The 22,013-nt window shown below is 46.3% G+C and overlaps 1 long non-coding RNA gene across 1 annotated transcript in view; it reads left to right on the forward strand.

The window, feature by feature from the left end:
• LOC135274215 (uncharacterized) overlaps positions 1–22,013 on the forward strand; it is a 34,533-nt gene that overhangs the window by 5,796 nt on the left and 6,724 nt on the right. Inside the window, exon 3 of the long non-coding RNA XR_010341997.1 lies at positions 14,401–14,529. This is a non-coding gene — a long non-coding RNA (uncharacterized LOC135274215). The remainder of the gene's footprint in view (positions 1–14,400; positions 14,530–22,013) is intronic.

The following is a 22,013-nucleotide window of genomic DNA, read 5'->3' on the forward strand; positions in this document are numbered from 1 at the left end:
AGAACCTCAGGGAACGACGGCCTTGTAAAATGGCCTGTGCTGCTTTGTTTACCAGGAATGCGCTTCTCTGGGCTTGCAAACCAAAACCCCAATAAGGTGCCAACTCTGCAATCTTAAGATGCCTAGAATCAAAAAATGGAAAATAACAAATGTTGGTGAGGATGTGAGGAAATTGGAACCCTTGTGCATTGCTGGTGGGAATGCAAAATCGTTCAGTCACTGTGAAAAATAATTCCAAAAAACATTCAGCAAAGAACTGCCATATGACCTAGCAATTCTACTTCTAGGTAAATACCCAAAAGAATTGAAAATAGGTGTAAAAGAGGCGTATTCATGATTGTTCATTATAGCCAACAATTGAAACAATTCAAATGTCCAATGGATGAATGAAAAAACAAAATGTGGTATATCCATACAATGGAATACTATTCAGCCATGAAAAATGAAACACTGGCCAGGTGTGGTGGCTCATCCCTTTAATCCCAGTGCTTTGAGAGGCTGAGGCAGGAGGATCACTTGAGGCCAGGAGTTCCACACTAGCCTGGGCAACATCATGAGACCTAGGCTCCACAAAACTAAAAATAAAAAAATATCTCTCTGCAGAAACCCTACAAGCTAGAAGGGAGTAGGGGCCAATATTCAACATCCTTAAAGAAAAAAATAAATAAAAATAAAAATAAATTAAAAATAAATAAATAAAATAATTGCCAGGTGTGGTGGGTCACACCTATAGTACTAGCTATTTGGGAAGATAATGCAGGAGGATCCCTAGAGCTCAGGAGTTCAAGGCTGAAGTGAGCAATGATCATGCCACTGTATTGCAGCCTGGGCAACAGAGACCCCATTTCTAAAATGAATAAATATATAAATAAGAAGTACCGATACATATTGCAATGTAGATGAACCTCGGAAACATACTGAGTAAAAGAAACCAGACACAAAAGTCACCTGTTATAAGATTCCATTTCTGTGGAATATCTAGAGTAGGTGAATCTGCAGAGAGAGAATGCCAATTGGTGTTTGCCAGGGGCTGTGGGCAAGGAGGAATGGGGAGAAGCATCTTCATGGGTACCACGCTTTTGAATCATGGAAATGTTCTGGAACTGATAGAGGTTGGACAATATTGTGAAACTACTAAATACCACTGAATTGTTTGCTTTAAAATAGTCCATTTTATGTTGAACTTCACCTCAATAAATTATTAAACAGAAAAAATGTTATCTTTCCTCGAGGCTCAGTTGACATGCCAACTGCCCAAAGGCATGTCCTGTGGTCCAGGTGGCTGGAGGTGACTTTTGTGACCTCATGGCCACTGGGTTCCTCTGCTTCTAGTTGCTTTGTCTCCCAGCTGCTATATGTTCCTTTCTCCTGACTCTGAGTGCTGAGTGCTGGGGCCAGTGTCTGTGTCCTTTCCTCCTGACTCAGGACTGAGGGCAGGAGCCAGCCATTCCTCTCATGCTCTGAGGCTCACACTTACTTCAGCCTTGCTGAGTCGCTCATACCCCTGCAGCTCCTACTGTGGGTCTGAAGTCTGGGCTCAGCTGTCTTTCTCTGGGGCCATTTGAAAAATCCAGGTGGATAGAGCAGAAAGATCATGTGAACTTGGATCCAGATAGACTTGCGTGACCTCCTATGAAAGATATAACCCTCTGAGTCTGTAAGATCAGGGTACCCGCTTCCTAATGCTGGCATGTGGATAGCTGAGCAATGCCTGAGTAGTGGGCGCAGCTCCTGTCTTGTGGCACGATTACCCCAACTCCACTCCCATCTTCTCTTTCTCTCTTAATGGGGTACTGGCTTTTCTGATCCTGAATCCACACATGCTCCTCAAAGGGACTTGCCTGGGCACAACTGTCATTCCGCAGTGTGTCCTAGACTAGGGTCCCAGGCCCCAGGCCCTTCATAATGAGACATGAGCTGGGTTTCCACCATTCTCCATCTGTCCCATGTTTCAGCCACGTGGAATCCGTGGTGTTTGCTCCAGCCCTCAGGCTGCCCTCTCTGCCTTGAGTACCTTGCCCCATTTCTGCACACATTCCCCCCATCCTTCAGGGACTGACTCAGATGCCACCTTCTCTTTACAGCCATCCCCACTTTCTGGAAAGGTCTGTGGTGTTCCTCCTCTCTGAACATTCCTGTACCCCTTTTGTGGCATTCATTTCTCACTCTCTCCCCAGTGTTCATCATTAGTGGAAACGTCTTGAGGTGGGGGCAGGCCAGGACATGTGGGCTCAGGGCCAGGCCCTGGTTTGTCCAGCATCAGCAGAATCATTTGAATGATGTATGGATCTGAGGGCTGCTCTGTGTGCAAAGAGAGGCCACTCCCAACTGGGAGGCGCTGAGGTGCTTGGCAAAGATGGGACTTGAGAGAGGCCTTGATTGATGAGTGGGCTTTGAATAAGGAATTAGAGTCTTGGGACTCAGAAGTGGATGGCAAGCACTTTCCCTCTCCCGCACAGCCTGGGAAAGCTGAGTGGAGCAGGCAGTGAGGGGCCCTCTTCACTCCTTTCCAGACCAGGGTTTTCTGGCCACAGTCTTGGACCTTACCAAGGTCAGGGCAGGAATGCCCAGAGTTAACACCCAAGAGTGTCCCTCAATAAGGACAGATGGGAACTGGAGGATAAATACCCCATCTTCCAACTCCTCAGGCAGGACATCTCTGAGGCACACCCTGCACCATCTTGGAGCTCCCTAGAGACTGAGCCCAGGCACCTGCAGTGCTGCCCCGTGATGGCTTCTCTTCTCCCCGCCTGCCTCACATCCCTGCACCCCATCAGGTGCCCCTGGGATCATATCTCAAATGGCTTGCAGTGCAATTATTGTCTCAGGGGCTGCCACTGGGGACTCTGCCTAAGCCAGGGAGCAAAGAAAGGACTTTCTCTCACTATTAAAACTCCTGAAGAATGTCCAGATGGGTTTTCCTAGTCCCTTGAAGGGTCAACGCCTTGGCTATCAGCTCTCTTTTGCTGCCAGACAGTAACAAATCTAATGCTAACTGCAGTTCTCAAAGTGAGAGAGCATCAGAATCCTTGCTAACACAAGGGTGCCAGAGCCTTAGCTTCTAAGTTTCAGTTGCAGCAGGACCCAGGCAAGGCCAGAATTTGCATTTCTAACCAATTTCCAGGCATCCAGGATGCCTGGTGACCACACTTTGAAAACAACTGCTCTTAACTAGAGAATAAAAGAGCCTGGGTTGAATAGTGCTCTGCAGCTTATTTAATGAAATCAATTATTATTTTTACACTCTTCTGCAATTAGTTCAGGCTTGACTGTTGAGCTTAGTTTTTTTTTTTTTTTTTTTTTTTTTTTTGGACAGAGTCTTGCTTTGTCACCCAGGCTGGAGTGCAGTGGCAAGATCTAGGTTCACTGCAACCACTTCCTGGATTCAAGCAGTTCTCGTGCCTAAGCCTCTGAGTAGCTGAGACTACTGGCATGTGCTGCCATGCCCGGCTAATTTTTGTATTTTTAGTGGAGATGGGGTTTCACCGTGTTGGCCAGGCTGGTCTCAAACTCCTGATCTCAGATGATCTGCCTGCTTCGGCCTCCCAAAATGCTGGGATTACAGGCGTGAGCCACCACGCCTAGCCAGTTTTCCTGTTTTTGAAGTTGTCTGATCTTACTCTTCAATTCTGAATTGCCATTCACAGAAGCAGCCACACGAGGGTGATCTAGCCTTTGACATGAGCCGCTCTGCTGCCTCTTTTCTGATCAAGAAACCAGTGTTTTTCCCTCTATCAAACAATTTGATATGTTAAAAAGTCCAAGGAAATCTCCTTTGTCTTGACAGGTGGTTGTTTTGAGAGACTTTTTGTTTTTCCCTAGGAGATTTTAGAAACCGCTCAGGAAAATAGAAGTCTCTGCCTCTCTAAAGCGGCACAGCTTTTAGTTTGGTGCTATTTCAAATTTCTGAGATGCTGTCTCAAAAATGCTTCCTGGTGAGCATTATGGACTAATGGCTGGCTTTGGCACTTTGTCCCGGGATGGTTCCGAGGCGATGAATGCACAGTGTATGATGGGACGAGCCTGATAGAGGGTGGGGGATCAGCTCAGGGTGCCAGCACAGGGCCCCGGGCAGCCCTTTCTTGGCAGCCAATGCCTAGGACCAGCGAGGGCTGGGGTCATTGAGAAGATTCTGCCTCTCCCCACGGGCCCTCCCCTTCTCCTGTGACATCAGAGGGTCATCCCAGGTGGAACATCCCCAGTTTCCACTCCTGCTCCCAGCTGTGGGCCCCTGGAGGGCACTCAGGGTGGTGAGGATTCTCATTCCTGCTGGGTTTGAAAGGGGCCCACTGACAGGAGAGCTGACCATTCCCCAAGCCTCCCCAGCCTTGCCCTCCACATTCCTTGGGGGCCCTGGCTTCATGGAGATTGGGGAGGGCAGCTGTTAGCAACTGGCCAAGTGCTTCTCTCCTCTTGCTGGCAAATCTTCTGTCCCCAACCTTGGGTGGAAGCAGAGGCTGCATTAATTTAATTTAAAAATTTAAACCAAAGTGATCCAAGAACATAGAAGGTTTCTAAGGAGAGCAGGTGCCTCTTGTCCTTCCCCTTGCTTTCCCTCCCATTCAGGCTCGTGGGGTAAACACTTGGAACTGTTCCTGTTTTTTTGTTCTTTTGACAATTACCTCTGTAATTCTAAATAATGTGCTTGTAATTCAATTGCTTGACTTACCAACTTTGGACAATCTTCAATGACTCTACTACAGTGGAATCTTACAAAACAGTCTCTTAGCTAATTTCATTAGATTTAGTTCTAGAGGTGGCTAAAGACATAATTCTTCCCTACTTTAAATACATAATTCTTCTCTGCTTCTTATTCCATCGGTGACAGAGACTGTTGTCTAACTCTGCTCTCTGGGATGAGGATAACAGTTCTCTCAACCATCTCTTCCTGAGTTCCATCTCTGTGACTAACACGTGAGCCGCCATCACCTCCATGCTCTCCTTCACCTGTGGAAATAGAACCCTGACTTGCGTGTGGCCACTCAGCCTGAAGACCATGTTTCCTAGTTTCTCTCCCCCTAGCTGTGCGTCATCTGGTTGATGAGATGTAGTTTCAAGTGTTGTGTGAGACTTCCTAAAACTAGGGAGGCTGGGTCATCTCTCATGTCTTCATTCAACTGCCTGAAATGCAGACGTCATGGCTGGCGCTTTGGCTGCTGTTTTGGACCATGCAGATGTGGGCCATATCCTAGGGATGGTGGGGAGGAGGGTAGAAGGACTTGGCTTCCTTTACTTCATAGAGGTACTATAAGTTCTCTTTTAGGCAAGTCAGAACTATGAGTTTATTTTGTTTATATCATTTTGAGCTCATTAGTTAGATGCCATCAAAACTAATTCTAATTAATATAGTAAGAACTGTCTTCACATTTACAGCATCAAGGATGACTACATTTACCTTCTGTTCTACAGCAATGATTAGATTTATTCTTTGTCTAGATTGACTCTAAGCATTGAAAAGAAATAAGCAGCATTTTCACTATTAGGCCTAACTGTTGATTACTACAGAACCACACGTGTGTAGGATTCGCTCTGTTCTCTCCCACAATATCTGTACCCCCTAAAGGGTGACATTCCCAGATTCAAAGTCCAGTATACAGCCTTCTCTTTTTCAACTCTCCTTATGCCATGCTTATTTTAGTTTACTTCCTATTCGGCTATATCTTTATGGAACAGGATCTTATTTTTCTTGGAGTTCCTAATTGTTTTTATCTTTGTTGCTTTTGCTGTTGACAAAATAATGTGCCTTAATCACGTCGTCTGGTGGGCCCGCCTTTCCAAAGCACCCCTCATTGCTTGAAAGGCCCTTTACCCCTGGAGTCATTCCCTAACAATCCTTCCTTTCCAGTCTGTTTGAATTTCCTTCACCCTCTGGAAACGTTAGTTTATTTTTTTTGGATGGCTTTCTCCCATTTACTTTCTCTTCTCTTTCTTTCGTTCTTGCAATTTTGGCCCCTCTCTCTCATTTTCTTTTCTTTTTGTTTTGCCTGTGCCCTGGGAATTAAAAACAAACAAACAACTTTATTTTGTATCCTTTCTACTGACTTATTATTTATCTTATCTTGCCAATTATAGCTTTATTTTCTAAGGTTACTTTCATGATCTCATGTTCCTCACTGGTCCTTTTTTCTAGTATTCTGTTCTATTGTCCTTTTTGGCTCATTGCCTTTTATACGTAAGGAATGCAGTTACCTCTCAAAATTTATGAGAACAGGCCCAAGTCCATGGAAACCTCTGGAGCTGAGCATCCTCGGTTCAAATCCTGGCTCTGCCACTTACCAGCTGCATGATCTTGGGCAAGTTAGTTACCCTGCCTCAAGGCTTTGTCAAGATCAAAGAGTTGCTATGACCTGATGCACCCGCGGTACCTACCTTCAGGTAGGCACTGGGTGCAGGTCCCTGGTGGCAGATTCCATTGCCCAAGGGTGTCTGCACAGTTTTAGATCTCCCCGACCTCCTGCTCTAACAACATGACTGACGTTGCTCTCACTGACAGGTGGTGTCTATGTTCCTCCCCTTGAATCTGGGCAGACAGGAGTTCCCAGGCTGGGTCATAGAAAGTGATGTGGCTTCCACCCAGCTCGGCTGTGCTCAACCCCTCTCCTTTTTTTTTTCCTCTTTCTCTCTTCCCCCAACCCCCCACACCTCTGTCTCTCTCTCTTTCTGCTCACCCTTGAAAGCAGCTACCATGCTGTGAGGAACCTGGGCTAGGCCAGCTGGAAAGAGGATATAGACAGGCTTATTCTGGGAGGAGCTGAGTGAGGCCCCAGTGACAGCAAACATCAGTTGTCATATGTGCAATGGATGAGTGTTCAGCTGGCTCCGCTGTGCCCTTTTCAAATGCATATTTATTATGCAGCCAGAGCTGCAGCAAGCACTAAGCTGTGACAGTGCATGAAGTAACTTAATTGGTGAGACCCATTCTTGCAACCACTCTGTGACTAGTGGAGTTAAGTCAGATCCCAGGTAAAGGATAGAGTGCTGGGTAAGCCGGCCAAACCAAAGCTACCCCAGGGGTTTGGAGGAAGAATAACGTGCTGGAAAGGGCTCTGTGGAGTGTAAAAATGGTGTCTTCTCAGGATCTAGCAGTGAGGCTAGATTTGGGTGGAAGAAGTCCCAAAAGAGAGAAAGCAAAGACCTTGAGGATGAGATTAATGAGGTTGCTGCCCTGTGTTTGACCTGGGGCCCGCTGGTACTTCTCTTCCAAGGGCATTCGTGCCCATGGGGAGCAGAGGCTTTGGGTAAGGAACACAGCCATCATGCTGTATGAGCAGACACACAGGAGGGCTGTCATGAAGCTAATACAGTCTACAAGTCTCTCCTGGGAGGAAGCTGCCACGTGGAGGGTCACAGAGTGCTGGGGGCCACTTGGAAAGTTGTGGATCCAACAAGGACCCTGGCCCCAGGAACCTCCACAGCATCCCTCGGTAGCAGGCTGTGAAGTATCTGACTGTGTTACCAGAGGAGGGTCTTGGTCTTGACTGCAAGTTGTCCAGGTTGTGAAGGACCTTGGTTGCTTAGATATGGCTCTAGGGAACATTTGAGAAACAGAAAAGAAGACTTGAATGTGGTCCATTTCCGGTACTGATACCGTTATCTTTCCAGTCAGTCACGTGTAAAATATCAGCATTAGTCAATTCTTCCTTCTTCCTTTTCACAGTCCCTGCCATGGGTCTCTTGCAGAAATTTCCAGTAAACTTTGCTTAGAAAAAACACCAATAAAAATCCTTGCAAACAAAATCACCACATCCTGAAGAAGTAGCATCTTCTCTAGGGACTGATTCCTTTTCTCCTTCTAATGCAAACAATACCTCCCTTGACCAGCCACTGACACCCTTTTGGGGATTGTATTTTTGGCTCGAAACTTGGCCTGTCAGTAAATTTGATGGGGTATGTGTTGTTCCAGGGCTGATGTATTATAACTCTGCAAATGTCCTGCCCAATTCATGTTACTGAGTGTTGCACTCCTAGCTGTTGTGTGTGCTGGCTGGAAATAGCCATTTTGCCAACATGGTGCCTGTGAGTCAAAGTGGATCAATGCTACAGCGCAGCCCCTGCTCCAGAGCCCCCAGTGGGGCCAGGCTGAGGTGTGACTGCAGCAGGTATGAGGCCGTCTCACTCCTTCCCTGACCTGTTCTGCTTCCCTCCCTCTCTTCCTACTGAGTCCTCCCTCTAATCATGAGCATCCACAGCCCTGTCTCAGGCTTTGCTTCTACAAGACCTATCTCCAGGCTCTGCCCTCACACTGGATTATTGCAAGTGCCTCCATCCTTCTTTTATCTTCTCCAGGTGTCCAGCACTCCCTCCCCTTAGTGCATATTACATAAACTGCTGGACTGAGCTTCCTAAAATTCAGCTCCTGCATGTGTCCTTGTTCCTAAATATCTATGGCATTGGTTCTCAAACTTATGTGCAACCACAAGCAAAAAAAACATGCAAGTTTGGTTAAAATGTTGAACTCAAGACCTATCTCTAATGTTTTGATTCAGTCCGTCTTGGCAGGACCTGGCAATCTGCAATTCCACAAGCCCCCACTCCCACCCTAGGTGATTTGTATTTTGAGAAATATACTTTAACACTGATTCTTTCCTGTTTCCTATTCAAGTTCTGAACCTGTTTTGGTTTCCTTTCAGAAGCATCTTTGAGGCGAATATGTGTGACTCTTTCATCTTTCTGGGAGACGAGCTTGGCCCTATCTCTAAGTATAAGTAATCCCATGTCATAAATATTTGATAAGGAAGAAAAGAGAGAAAAAAGTAAGGCCAGTAAAGGAGCAGTGGTAGTATATATGTCGGTGATCACCCTGGGATACTGCGGGCTACTCAGAATGCTACTACACTTGATACAGTAGTCAGCGTTCTCCAGAGAAACAGAACCAATAGGATAGTGGAGATACAAATACATATATCTTCAATTGGTGCTGTTATATATAATATATATTTAAAAATATAATAAATTATATAAATATAAATTACGAATATAAGAATTATATGAATGGGCTGGGCGCGGTGGCTCACGCCTGTAATCCCAGCACTTTGGGAGGCCGAGGCGGGTGGATCACGAGGTCAAGAGATTGAGACCATCCTGGTCAACATGGTGAAACCCTGTCTCTACTAAAAAAAATACAAAGGATTAGCTGGGCATGGTGGCGCGTGCCTGTAATCCCAGCTACTTAGGAGGCTGAGGCAGGAGAATTGCCTGAACCCAGGAGGCGGAGGTTGCGGTGAGCCGAGATCGCGCCATTGCACTCCAGCCTGGGTAACGAGTGAAACTCCGCTTCAAAAAAAAAAATTATATGAATAAATGTATTTCTAGATAAATATCTAGAAAAAGGAGATTTATTATAAGGCATTGTCTCACATGATCATGGGGGCTGAGGAGTCCTACCATGTGCCATCTGCAAGCTGGAGATTCAGAAAGGCTGGTGCTGTAGTTCAAACGCCTGAGAGCTGGAGAGCCAATGGTGTGAATTCCAGTCCAGTCTGAAAACCTGAGGACCAAAAGCACACAGGGCAGAAGATCCATGTCCCAGCTCAAGTGGTCAGGCAGTTCTTCAACCCAAGAACTCAGGAGACAATGTTCTAAGACCTGGCTGAGCCTGAAGACCCGAGAACTAAGACCTTTGGTGTCTGAGGATGGGAGTAGATGGATAGTCCAATTCCAGAAGAGAAAGAGTTTGCCCTTCCTCTGCACTCAATAGATTGAATGATGCCCATCCACACTGGGGAAAGCCATCTGCTTTTCTCAGTCCACCAATTCAGATGCTGGTCTCTCCTGGAAACAGCCTCACAAATACACCAGAAACTCCCCATGACCCAGTCCAGTTGACACACAAAACAGCCATCACACTTGGTGAAGTTTTATTATAACCTTGACTTGTGTGTGCTGGACTGTTGAGAATAGGGTACAGCCATGCAAAAGCAGACTGAGTTCCACAAATTATGCTTGTTGGAGAAATTCTCTCCATCTCAAACATTGGGTTGTGGCAACAAAGAATGAATACAATATGCACTTTGGAGCCAAGAAGAGCATCTCACTTTACCAAATACAATTCTTCAGCTAGGGTAGTCGTTTCAGCTCTCAAGGACCTCATCTTTTTAGCAGATGGCAAATAAAGACATCTGTGTAGGTAGCAGGGCAACAAAAGAGATGGTATCCATCCAAACCAGGGACACTGAGCCTTCCTCATTTTATCTAACTTTTAAAAACTGATAGAACCCACTGTTAACCACAGCAACAGCAAGCCGCAGTGGGGGTTCTGGTTGACTCCATGTGTTATGAGCTGTACCATGAAGGAAGAAGACTGAAGAGATAGGTCCGGGCCCACAAAGAAGGGATGGGCAAGGACTAAATGGGAGCCTGCTGGGCAACTACAGGCAAGAGGAAGAGGTGGGGTTCTAAAGCCTTGAGAAATGCCTCGGTGGTACCATGGCCCATGAAAACCAAGAGGTCTCAGGAGGGCAGTTCAGCCCACAGGTGTGTAGAGCAGGGGCCCCAACAAGCCAGAAGTCAGCCACCTGCACTTTGTAGGTACAGGGACCTGCAGAGATGCACTCCCAGCCCTGAATAAGAATGTGGTGCACGAACCTTGGGGGTTTGAAGCAGGACCAATGGCTGAGAGCAACAGGGCAGCCAGGGACTCAGGTAGAAGCCAATGGCCCACCAGGCCAATGCGACCGGCGTCAACTGCTTCCACAAAGAAGAAAGGAAGGCCACTTTATTCTTAAGATCCCCAATGCAGAGGGCAATGGTGAGGGAAAGGCAGACACCTTTGGCCATGGCTTACCCTCACCCAGCACAGCTGCTGCTAAAACATAGCCCTGGATTCTCTCTGTTTTTGTATGTATTTCTTAAAGCCTGGGCTGTTGCTTAGGAACAAGCCCTGTAATTTGGAAATTAGATCAGATATTTTATTTTAAATAACTTCTGTAAAACAAAATTATCATTATGCACTGTCAGGATTCATGATTGGCAGCAGCTTTGAAATTGTGGAGTTTTTTGGACGGGAGGAAAAAGCAAACTGGTGCTCCAAACTGAACATTGTTCTTCAAGATTCTGAGTTAATTGCTCCTTTTCTCATCTTAAATAGCAATGACTGCTTCCATATGGGTATGGCTTTGTAGTTTTGGAAGATCTTCACAATGGTCCTGTCAAGTGGGTTTTATGACTGTCTCCATTGTACAGATTTGAGGAAATCGAGTCTGAGAGGTGAGGTTGGGGCACTGTGAGGAGCAGGTCATGCTCTTTGTTGGAGCAGGGCTCCAGGGAGGGGCTGCACATGCCTGAAGAACCAGCCAGCTACACCTCAGGCCTCTGGCTGGATGATGCCTGTTGACCTGGTCAAACTGTGACCTGAACCCCTTCCTTGCATGGCTCCAGGTTACAGTTGGCCAGAGAAAAACTTGCCTGAAGATCCAGGAAGCTGCAGTAAGGTGACAGTTATCACTCTCAAGCATCGTCTAGGTAGGATATGGTGATGGACAGGTGCAGAGATGTTTGGCAGGTCCTGGTGTGGCATGGCTCTCCTTTGCTCAGGTCCAGCCTGTCCTGACCACCACCCCTGCTGCCCAGCAGTGGCTCAGGCTTGGGAACTATGAACATCAGGCAGTTCAAGGTCCGACTGCCAATTAGAGCAGAATTTGTTTTTCCCTTGAGTTCTTAAATGTAAGAAGTGGGCAATTACATAGAACTCTTTGACCTGCAGCTTGAGACAGCCACTTTGCTCTTCTGCCAAAAGGGAGAAACCTAATCTCCAGGGGCCCACTGAGGCCCAGAAGCTGCTGCCAGTGTAGTGTCCCTCTGTTCCCACTGCAGTCTGTGTTATGCAGACACTGAGCCTCCCATGAGCCCTGTTCACCAGCAAGCTGCTGGTGAGACCTTCGGATGGTGGCCAGCACCAGAGTGGTATAGAGCTTTGAGGTCCTCGCCCTTCCAGATGCATGTGACACTGGAATCCCTAGGCTTCTGCTGGGATCCTGTGGCCTCCTGTGGCTGCCTCTTTCCTTGCCCTGCACTGCTTAATTCCCAGAAAAAATTCCTTGCTACAGCAGTGTTGAGAAATGATATCTTCTTGAGACCATCTGGGAAAACAAGGGTGTTTCTGTCATTCAGGAAGTTGTAGCCATCTAAGCCATCCCCACCAGAGGTGGCTCCTCCCCCAGATCCTCCCCTGTGGCCCTGGTTAAGGGTCTCCCCTCAAGCTTTCCCAGCCTGCAGCCTCCTTTGCGTGCCTGGGGCTCTACCCAGCTCTCTTTACAGCCCTCTTGTAACTTAGGCAAAGATGATGGGTAAGTTTGTGACGTGCCCCTTGTGCCTCATCTGGTATATGGATGACATCCAACCCAGGACACTGGCTCTTCCTCATTTCATCTAATTTTTAAAATTATTTTTCATCTAATTTTAAAATTCATTATTTATTATTTTTATTATTTTATTTTTAAGAAGGAGTCTCGCTCTGTCACCCAGGCTGGAGTGCAGTGGTGTGTTCTCAGCTCACTGTGACCTCCACCTCCCAGGTTCAAGTGATTCTCCTCCTTCTGTCTCCCAAGTAGCTGGGATTACAGGCACCCACCACCACAACCAGCTAATTTTTGTATTTTTAGTAGAGACAGAAGTAGGTTTTGTCATGACTGGCTGGTCTCAAACTCCCAACCTCAGGCAATCTGCCCACCTTGACTTACCAAAGTGCTGGGATTACAGGCGTGAGCCACTGCAGCCCACCTCATCTAATTTTTAAAAACTGGTAGAACTCCCTGTTGACCTCAGCAGCAGTGGTCTGTGGGGTCTTGTGGGTATGTGTGGAGAGAATGTTTACAAGCGCTTCTTGTGTTCTACACATAGCTGTCTGCCTGTCACTGGCTGGTTCCATAGGGGGAGCAGCTCTGTTGAGACTGGAGTGCAGGAGGTTCAGGTAGGGGAAGCAAGGCTGCAGGTGTTTCCACAGAGGCCTCAGCCAGCTCCTGGGGACCAGTCAGGCTATAATGGCTCTTCAGAGCAGGTCAGCTCAGGGGAAGACCTCCACCCTGCAGGCAGATCAGTACTGGGTGCAGCTGCTCCCAGGAGGGACAAGGCTCCATGTGGACTCAGCTGGGCTGAGGTGGCTCCTGGGGAGAGCTGACAGCTGAGAGTTTTGGCTGATACTGAGAGTACCTCCCAGCAGCTGTGGGACAGTTTCCTTGGTCCTGAGAGCAGTACGGCTGCTGCTGTCATCAGGGTGCAAGAGAGGCCTGGCTCGGGAGGGAGGACACTGTGTGTTTCTCTTACATGTGGGATATGCCAAGCCCTGGGTTTCCAGTGGCTGCCCTGGTGGACAGGGAGGCTCTGTTCCTTCCCCACAGCTTGTTTGCCAATTCTTCTTGTCCTCTGACATAAGGAATTGCATTTGATAACCTCCTGAGAACCTGTGCTTTCTACGCCCTTCATCCCCTGAACCTGAAGTGGTTATGACCTAGATTTGTCTGCTGTGATAGTGACCCCAAGTAAGACAAGTTTCATGAGAAATAACTTGCATTCTCTCCATGTAATAGTGCAGGTTTAGCAAGTCCAGGTTGTATGGTCCACGGTGTCTGGTACTTTTTTGTCCTATTCTGTATCTTCTTGACTCAATCAAGATTGTATATTCTGTCCAAGAAGGGAAGGAAATGGGAGACAACTCTTCTTTTTCGCCATCAGCAATCTTGGTGGCTGGAAACGTCCTCACCATCACTCGGACAGCAAAATCGTTAACTCTTCTTTTTAAGGACAAGACCAAGAAGTTGTACACTTCTTCCTGCTGGCTGGAAATTAGACACGTGGCTCTCCACAGCTGCAAAGGATGCTGAGGAATGTGGCTTTTATGCTGAGTGGCCATGTGCTCAGAGGAATATTGGGGAAGAAGGAGGAAATGGATATTGAGGGACCATTTTCTTCCTTGATAGACAGCCTGCATCTGTCACTGTGGATTGGGTATGCCTCTTCTAGAGCTTCCCATGAGTGGAATTGCACTTGTATGTGGTCCTTTGCACTTGGTTTCTTTTGTTCAATACAACATCTTCAAGACTCATCCATGTATGACGCATTGATGGTCTGTCCCTTTTCATCACTGAGTAGTGCTCCATGTTTGACTGTTCCACAATCTCTATATTTATTTACCTCTGGGCTGTTTCCAGTTTTGGGTTATGACAAATAGAGCTTCTAGGGGTTATTTGTCTAGAAGCCTTTTGCGATGTTATCTTTGTATTTCCCTTTTCTTTTCTTTGAAACGGAATCTCAGTCTGTCGCCCAGGCTGGAGTGCAGTGGAATGATCTTGGCTCACTGCAACCTTGCCCTCCTGTATTCAAGCAATTCTCCTGTCTCAGTCTCCCCAGTAGCTGGGATTACAGGTGCCCATCATCATGCCCAACTAATTTTTATATTTTTATTAGAGATGGGATTTTGCCATATTGACCAAGCTGGTCTCGAACTCCTGACCTCAAATGATCCACCTGCCTTGGCCTCAGAAAGTGCTGGGATTACAGATGCGAGCCACCACACCTGACCTTTATTTCCCCTGGGTAAGTATCTAGGAGTAGAAGTGCTGTCTTGTGGCAAAGTGTACGGCCAGTTTTCCAAAGCACTTGTACCATCTTACATCCCACCAACACAGCATAAGAGCTCTTGTTCTTCCACATCCTCACCAGGACTTCATAAGAACAGTTAAAACACAAAGGACTTTATCTGAGGTATCAGCTAGCAAAACAGCCTCCTGCAGGGACTGCAGTGAATGGAGGGTTGCTGTAGCTGGAGAGCAGGCTGCATGCTGGAATCAGCAGGAGAGCCATTCAAGCTTGTTCTGTCTGGGCCTCACCCTAGATTAATTAAATCCAAAATTCATTCGGTGGTTCCCAAGCATTAGCATTTTTCAAAGCTGCACAGCTGAGATAGATCCACTGTTGCAGGAAAGGTAACATCCAACAGAAAGAGCTATTTTGCAGGGAAGGATGGGACTTGGTGCCAGGGAAGTTGCTGCCCCCACCTAAAAGGCAGGAGCTGTCAGTCCGAAAGGACCTTGCTACCCCTGCTGGCTCCTAAGATGGATTCAACCTCCCAGCTGCCCTCTGTCCTGTTTCCGCTGCCTCAACCTACTGCATTTCTTCCTGAGCAGGGGGTGTGGTGGCAGGGGTGTTGGGCAAATGCCAGAGAGGAAGTCCTGTTTCTTACTGTTCTCAGTGTAATTCATAAAAGGAGCAAGAAACACTCTGGGTCTCTCTCTCCCCATCAGAAGCTCCTTCTCAGTCTCCTGTGCTGGTTTTTCCTCATGGCCCAGTCTTCTAAGCACTGGCATTCAGAGTTCAGTTCCCATACCTCTTTCTTTCCATGCACAATATAAACAGAGCCCGTCCTGGGTTCACACATCCTATCCAATCGTCGCTGTCCCTGCAACTTACATTTCCTGCTCAGATCCCTGAATTTCAGGTTTAACCTCCCACCACCAGCTCCACTTCTCTTCATTGGGCGTCTGGTAAGATGTCCCAAATCAACACTGCCAAAACCAGGGCTTGACTCTTGACCCCTCCCCACAAACCTTCTCCATCTTACTAAATGACAAGTCTAGTCTCCTGGTTATTTCGCTAAAACTTCTGCAGTGGCAGAATAACCCTCCCTAATGATGACCATGTCCTAATCCAAGGGACCTGTGACTATGTGACCTTATATGGCAAACGGGACCTCTCGTGTGGTTCAGTTGAGGCTCTTGCGATGGGGCGATGATTCTGGCTTGCCCATCAGGTGAGCCTGATGTTCTAATAGGAGGAAGGCAGAAAGGTCAGAGTCAGAGAAGGGGAGGTGACTGCAGAAGTAGAGGCTGGAGTTAGGTGGCCATGAGCCAAGGAATGCAGGCAGCCTCTAGAATTGGAAGTGGCAAGCCAAGGATTCTCCTCTAGAGCCCAAAGAATTCAGCCCAGTGAGACCTGCACCAGACTTCTAGAGGGCTGTTTACTAAATCTGTGTTGGTTCAAGCCACTGGTTTGTGGTAATTTGTTGTGCAGCTATAGAAACCGAATACAATTTTGGTTCCTGGCTCTCCTCTGTCACTCACATCCATACCTAAGCCATCAGCAAAACAGGTCAGCTCTGCCTCTTGAATATTTCCAGAACTTGACCACTTCTAAATATCCACTGTCAATCTAAAAAGAAGAAGCTGGGGCACAATTAATATAAGTAGAGATTTGATGCAGGCCAAGCTTGAGGATTGCAGCCCGGGAGCATGGATTCAATTTGGCCTGAATACATATACTCTAGTTAGCAGCACTTACAAGGGGATTTTCAAAGGCAGAAAATAGGGACAAAGAGTGGGTCAGTACAGAGTTGTTTGTCAGGAATTCTCATTGGTTTAACAGCAATAACATTGGTTAGTGATTGATTGGCTACACGTTGTTAAGCTATAGGGCGTGGGTTAGTGTCTGGTGAAGCATTATGTTAATTAGCTACATAAGACATTATAGCTACTTGTGGCAATAGCCAGCAGTTTCAAGAGATGAATTGATAGTTTGAGGCAGAAGTCGTATGTGATTTAATATATCATTTAATATCTCTCTGGGCCTGATGTTTATTTATTTCTATTTTTTATTTTTATTTATATTTTTAAAATTCTTTTATATAGACTTTATTCTTTTATATAGAGCAGTTTTAGGTTCACAGCAAAACTGTGCAGAAAGTACAGTGAGATCCATGTACTCCCTTCCCCTCAACTTATTATTTAAAAAAAATCTTTAAAATTTCAATAGCTCTTGGGTACAAGTGATTTTTGGTTACATATGTGAATTGTATAGTGGTGAAGTCAGAGGTTTCAGTGCACCTGTCCCCTGAGTAGTGTACATTGTACCCAATATGTAGTTTTTTATCCCTCATCCCCCTCTCACAGTCCCACTTCTGAGTCTCCAATGTTCATTACACCACTCTGTGTGCCTCTGCGTACCTGCAACTTAGCTCTCACTTATAAGTAAGAACATGTAGTGTTTGGTTTTTCCATTCCTGAGTTACTTTACTTAGAATTATGGCCTCCATCTCCATCCAAGTTGCTGCAAAAGACATTATTTTGTTCCTTTTAATGGCTGAGTAGTATATTCCATGGTACATGCATTCCATCTTTTCTTTATCCACTTGTTGGTCAATGGGCACTTAGGTTGGCTCCGTATCTTTGCAATTGTGAATTGTGCTGCAGTCAACATACACGTGCTGGTGTCTTTTTGATATAATGATTTATTTTGCTTTGGATAGGTAGCACAGGAGTGAGATTGCTGGATCAAATGGTAGATCTACTTTTAGTTCTTTAAGAAATCTCCATGCTGTTTTCCATAGAGGTTGTACCAATTTACATCCCACCCCCAGAATATAAGCATTCCCTTTTCACTCACATCCACACAAACATCTATTGTTTTTTGACTTTTTAATGCTATTCTTGCAGAGGTAAGCTGGTATCTCATTGCAGTTTTAATATGAATTTCCCTGATAATTAGTAATGTTTACCATTTTTTAAAATATGCTTGTTGTGGTCTTGACATTTAAAAAGACTCATATTCCTCAGAGAAGCTTTTTTCTTTTTTCACTCCCACCCCCACTATCCCCATCCCGGTAGAGCCTTCATCATCTCTTGCCTGGACTGGTGCGGTCCCCTCCAAGGTAAAGATGGCTAATGGTTTCCCTCAAATTCATCCTCCCTTTTTCCTTAGGAACAGAACTCCTGATTATTTTGAAGTGGGAGGGCACATGGTAGCTCAGAATGCAGACCTGCATTTGCTAGCCTCCTCTGGAGCTCTGGCCAATAGGAAATAAGCAGAAGTGTCCTATACAACTTCCAGGAAACACACTTAAAAGGACAGAGTGGGTTCCTCTTTGGCCTTTCCTTACAGCAGCTGGCTGGGATACAGGTATGCTGGCTGGAGCTGAAGTGCCCTCTGGGACTGTGAGGTAGTAATGTTGGATGGTAGGGAGGCAGGCTAAAAGAAAATTTAAGGTCTGCATTACTAGCCTCGATCAGTCTATCTCTGTACTTGGTTTACATTAGAGAGGGAAGCATCTGTGTTACTGAAGTCATAGTTATTTGGGAATTTTGGCCCCATGCAGCTGATCCTAATTAGCCACATCTCTGATACAGTTTCCTGCCCCTGCCCTTACCCAACTCCCTCACTATTTATTTCCAACATAGCAACCACAGTTGTTCTTTAGAGACTTGTCGGTCCCCCTCTGCTCAAACCCTCCTATGACTTCTCTCTCACTCTGACTATCAGCCAAAATCGAATCAAAGCCAAGTTACTGTATAGCATGTACCCCTCCATCTCCCCACCTCATCTCCCCCTTGTACCCTTGTTGACCCCAATTCAGCTCCAGTGCCTTGTTTGCTGTTCTCAGAGCAAGCTGTGTTTGCTCCTTTCCCAGGGCTCAGGGTTAGGGGTTAGCTGTTTTTGCAGCTGACACTGACAGGGCAGGCTTTCTCTTTTCATCCGAGTCTCTGCTCAAATATCACCTCATCTGAGAGACCTTCCCTGACCCTCCTACCTAAAACAGCTCACACCTTCCCCATCCCTCTCTAGCCAGGTGCCTTGTTTCTCTACATGTGATAAGTACAGTAGACAGGGAAATACTGGGTAGAAGAGGGTGGTTCCCCAGCAAAGACCCCACCCTCAAGCCTGGAAACACCTGGCCCTAGATGGGAACTGGCATTTCTGTTTTCAAGCCCCAAAGTTGCCTTTTGGCTTGCCATGCTCCCTATCCTGTACCCATATAAACCCCAGACCCTAGGCTCCAGAAGCAGAAGAGGGAATGAGCAGTAGAACAGAAGAACAGCAGAATGGCATGGCAGAGAGAAAAGAAGGAGCATCTGAATGCCAAGAGATTCAGCTGGGGGTGGTTGGAGAGGAGATTGAAGGCAGGACTGCCAAGCTCCAGGGGAAGATTATCTTCCCACTCCATCCCCTTTCCAGCTCCCCATTCATCCCACTGAGAGCTACCTCCACCACTCAACACAATAAAACCCCTGCATTCACCATCCTCAAGTCTGTGTGCGACCTAATTTTTCCTGGATGCTGGACAAAGACCTAGGTACCAAGAGGGCATTGAGCTGGTTAACACTTAAGCCATCTGCAGATAGCAAAGCTAAAAGAACACACTGTAACACATGCCTACTTGGGCTTTGGGAGTTGCAGGCACCCACTCCTAGAAGCTACCATGTGGCTGGTGCTCGCCTTGGCTCCTGCACCTGCTCATCTGCATGCTCCCCTTCCTGTATGGGGTTAGAGCAGGTGAGATGGCCAAAGAGATGAGCCACACCCATGTTGCACATCATGTGAGGGGGGCCAGGGTACACTTCCATTTCACATGAACTTCCCACTTCACTTCCCATTTCTCTTGTGAATACACAACTGAATACTTGTATATTCACTTCCTTGTGTGCTGTCCCCTTCCTCTCCACTAGAGGGAAGGTTCTTTGAGGCTGGGCTTGCCTCAGCTTGCCTCGGCTTGTGTGAAGCTTTATCCTCATTACTTAGAGCAGTGCCTGGTGTGCAACAGGCGTTCAGCTAAATGAATGCAGGAACAAATAAGCTGTTTGGGAGGGGCTTCTAGCTTTTTAGGGGGAGGAGGTCACAACAACAATGGAGAACTAGAATGCCTGGAATAGATCACTGTGGAGTCTGGGGTCTTATTTCTGGCTGGCCAATTGTTATTGAAAAAGGGTCTTGTAGGCCGGGCGCGGTGGCTTAGGCCTGTAATCCCAGCACTTTGGGAGGCGAGGCTGGTGGATCATTTGAGGTCAGGAGTTCAAGACCAGGCTGGCCAACACGGAGAAACCCCATCTCTACTAAAAATATAAAAATTAGCTAGTGGCATGTGCCTGTAATCCCACTACTCAGGAGGCTTAGGCAGGAAAATCACTCGAGCCTGGGAGGCAGAGGTTGTTGTAAGCCAAGATCATGACACTGCTTTCTAATCTGGGTGACAGAGTGGCACCCTGTCCAAAAAAAAAAAAAAAGAGAAAAGAAAGAAAAAAGGGGTCTTGCAGAGCAGAGTCAAAATAATTAAATAATTCAGGGTTCTTTCCTTGAATAAATATTTAGTTCTTCTGGGTCACTGCTCTAAATCAGTGGTTCTCAAGGGGGAACATTTTGCTCCCAGAGGACATTTGACAGTGTCTGGAGACAAGTGGTCACACTGGGACTGGGGGTGCTACTGGCATTGAGTGGGTAGAGGTCAGGGGCATTACTTAGAAAATACTTTGATGCACAGGACAGTGCCCCACAACAAAGAATTACCAAGCCCTGAATGTCAATCATGTCAAGATTGAGAAAGTCTGATTTAAACACAGCTCATGAAATAACAGCATTGAAATCATGTTATATGCTGCCAGTATGGCTACAGAATTCTGTGAGATTCTTCAAGTTCAGAAGAAGTGTGAGGAAGACTGTATTTTGTTTCAGGATCATCAGTCCTTAGGTATTTACAAGTGTTTCCATAAATAGATCAATAACCCAACAAACATTTATTGAATATCCCATGTGTGTGGCATACTGGTTTATTGCATTCTTATTTCTTTCTCTCTCCACCTCTGCTCCCCTCTACACCCCACCTCTGGGCCTTGTCACTGGACTTTTGTAGTCTTACTGTACCATGGAAACTCTTTTAAGAATGAATAAAATAAATTCATGTAAGAAGGAAGACAACATGGAACTCAGGTGGAGGGTTGGGCCTTGGGCCATGTGGCTGTCTTTGGGCCAAGGGAATTTCCCAGAGAGGGGCTTAGCAGGGAGACTTTGGCAGCCACCATCATGGTCTGTCAGGGGATGAGGGGGTGTCTGGGGGGCCAGAACATAGCACCCACCATGGCCTTTCCCATTCCATGATAGTTTATTTAACTGAAGCTCTATTCTTCCATTTTATGGGGAAAACCCAAACCTAAATTGTTCTCAGTTAATCCCAGATATCAACTTCTCTTCTTTCTGATAGATGAATAATCAAAAGACATATTGTTTGAAAATTGTTGCTGCTGCTATTCTAATTAACAGGGTCTTTCTTCACATGAAAAAATCAAGATTTACAAAAATACACCTGGCAGGGCTGGGGCAGGGAAAGAAGGCAGATGAGGATCCATATAGGCACAGCAAGATTAGTGGGACTGCTTTAAAGAGCTCAGCCTCCAGCAGCCATGCTTTGACATAATTGCATTGCCACGTGCCCTTTGAGGAATCCACTACTGGATTTCCACTACAGACTATTTCATCCCTTCTTCCTTCTTCCAACAGCTTCTAGATATGTAATGCATCTAAGATGTTCACACTTTAACACTCAGAATGTCTGAAATTAGCAGAAAAGAATACGTCCATGTGGTTAACTTTGCCTAAACTTAATGAAAACCAGAATTCCTCCAGCACCGGCCCCACCCTGTGCACAGCTCTCTGTGTGGGCTTCTCTTGCAGAGCCCAGCCACTCGTCACTCTAGGACCCATTTACAACATTGCATCTCACCTTGGAATATAATGTGTTCAGTTGGCAAGGGTAAGGGGTGGATGAAGCAGCATGATTCAGGGTGGACAGTGCCTGTAAGGTCGGGATGCAACAAGAACACAGAAAAGATTATGTTGATTTTATCCTCTCACTGCTGTTAGCTTAATTGTTGTTTATTTAGAGGAATAGTGCAGACAAAAATAAAAAAGGACTGAGTACAGTGGCTCACACCTCTAATCCCAGCACTTTAGGAGGCCGAGGAGGGTAAATCACCTGAGGTCAGGAGTTCAAGACCAGCCTGGCCAACATGGTGGAACCCCATCTCTACTAAAAATACAAAAATTAGCTGGGCGTGGTGGTGGGCACCTGTAATCCCAGCTACTTGGGAGGCTGAGGCTGGAGAATCGCTTGAACCCAGAAGGCGAAGGTTGCAGTGACTGGAGATCTCACCATTGCACTCCAGCCAGGCGACAGAATGAGACTCCATCTCAAAAATAAATAAATGAATGAATAAATACATAAATAAAATTAATACAACTAGTTTGCAAAACGAGTCTGTCAG

Source organism: Aotus nancymaae, unplaced genomic scaffold (genome assembly GCF_030222135.1).
Source record: "Aotus nancymaae isolate 86718 unplaced genomic scaffold, 86718_ANA_hifiasm-v0.15.2.pri h1tg000001l, whole genome shotgun sequence".
Taxonomy (NCBI): domain Eukaryota; kingdom Metazoa; phylum Chordata; class Mammalia; order Primates; family Aotidae; genus Aotus; species Aotus nancymaae.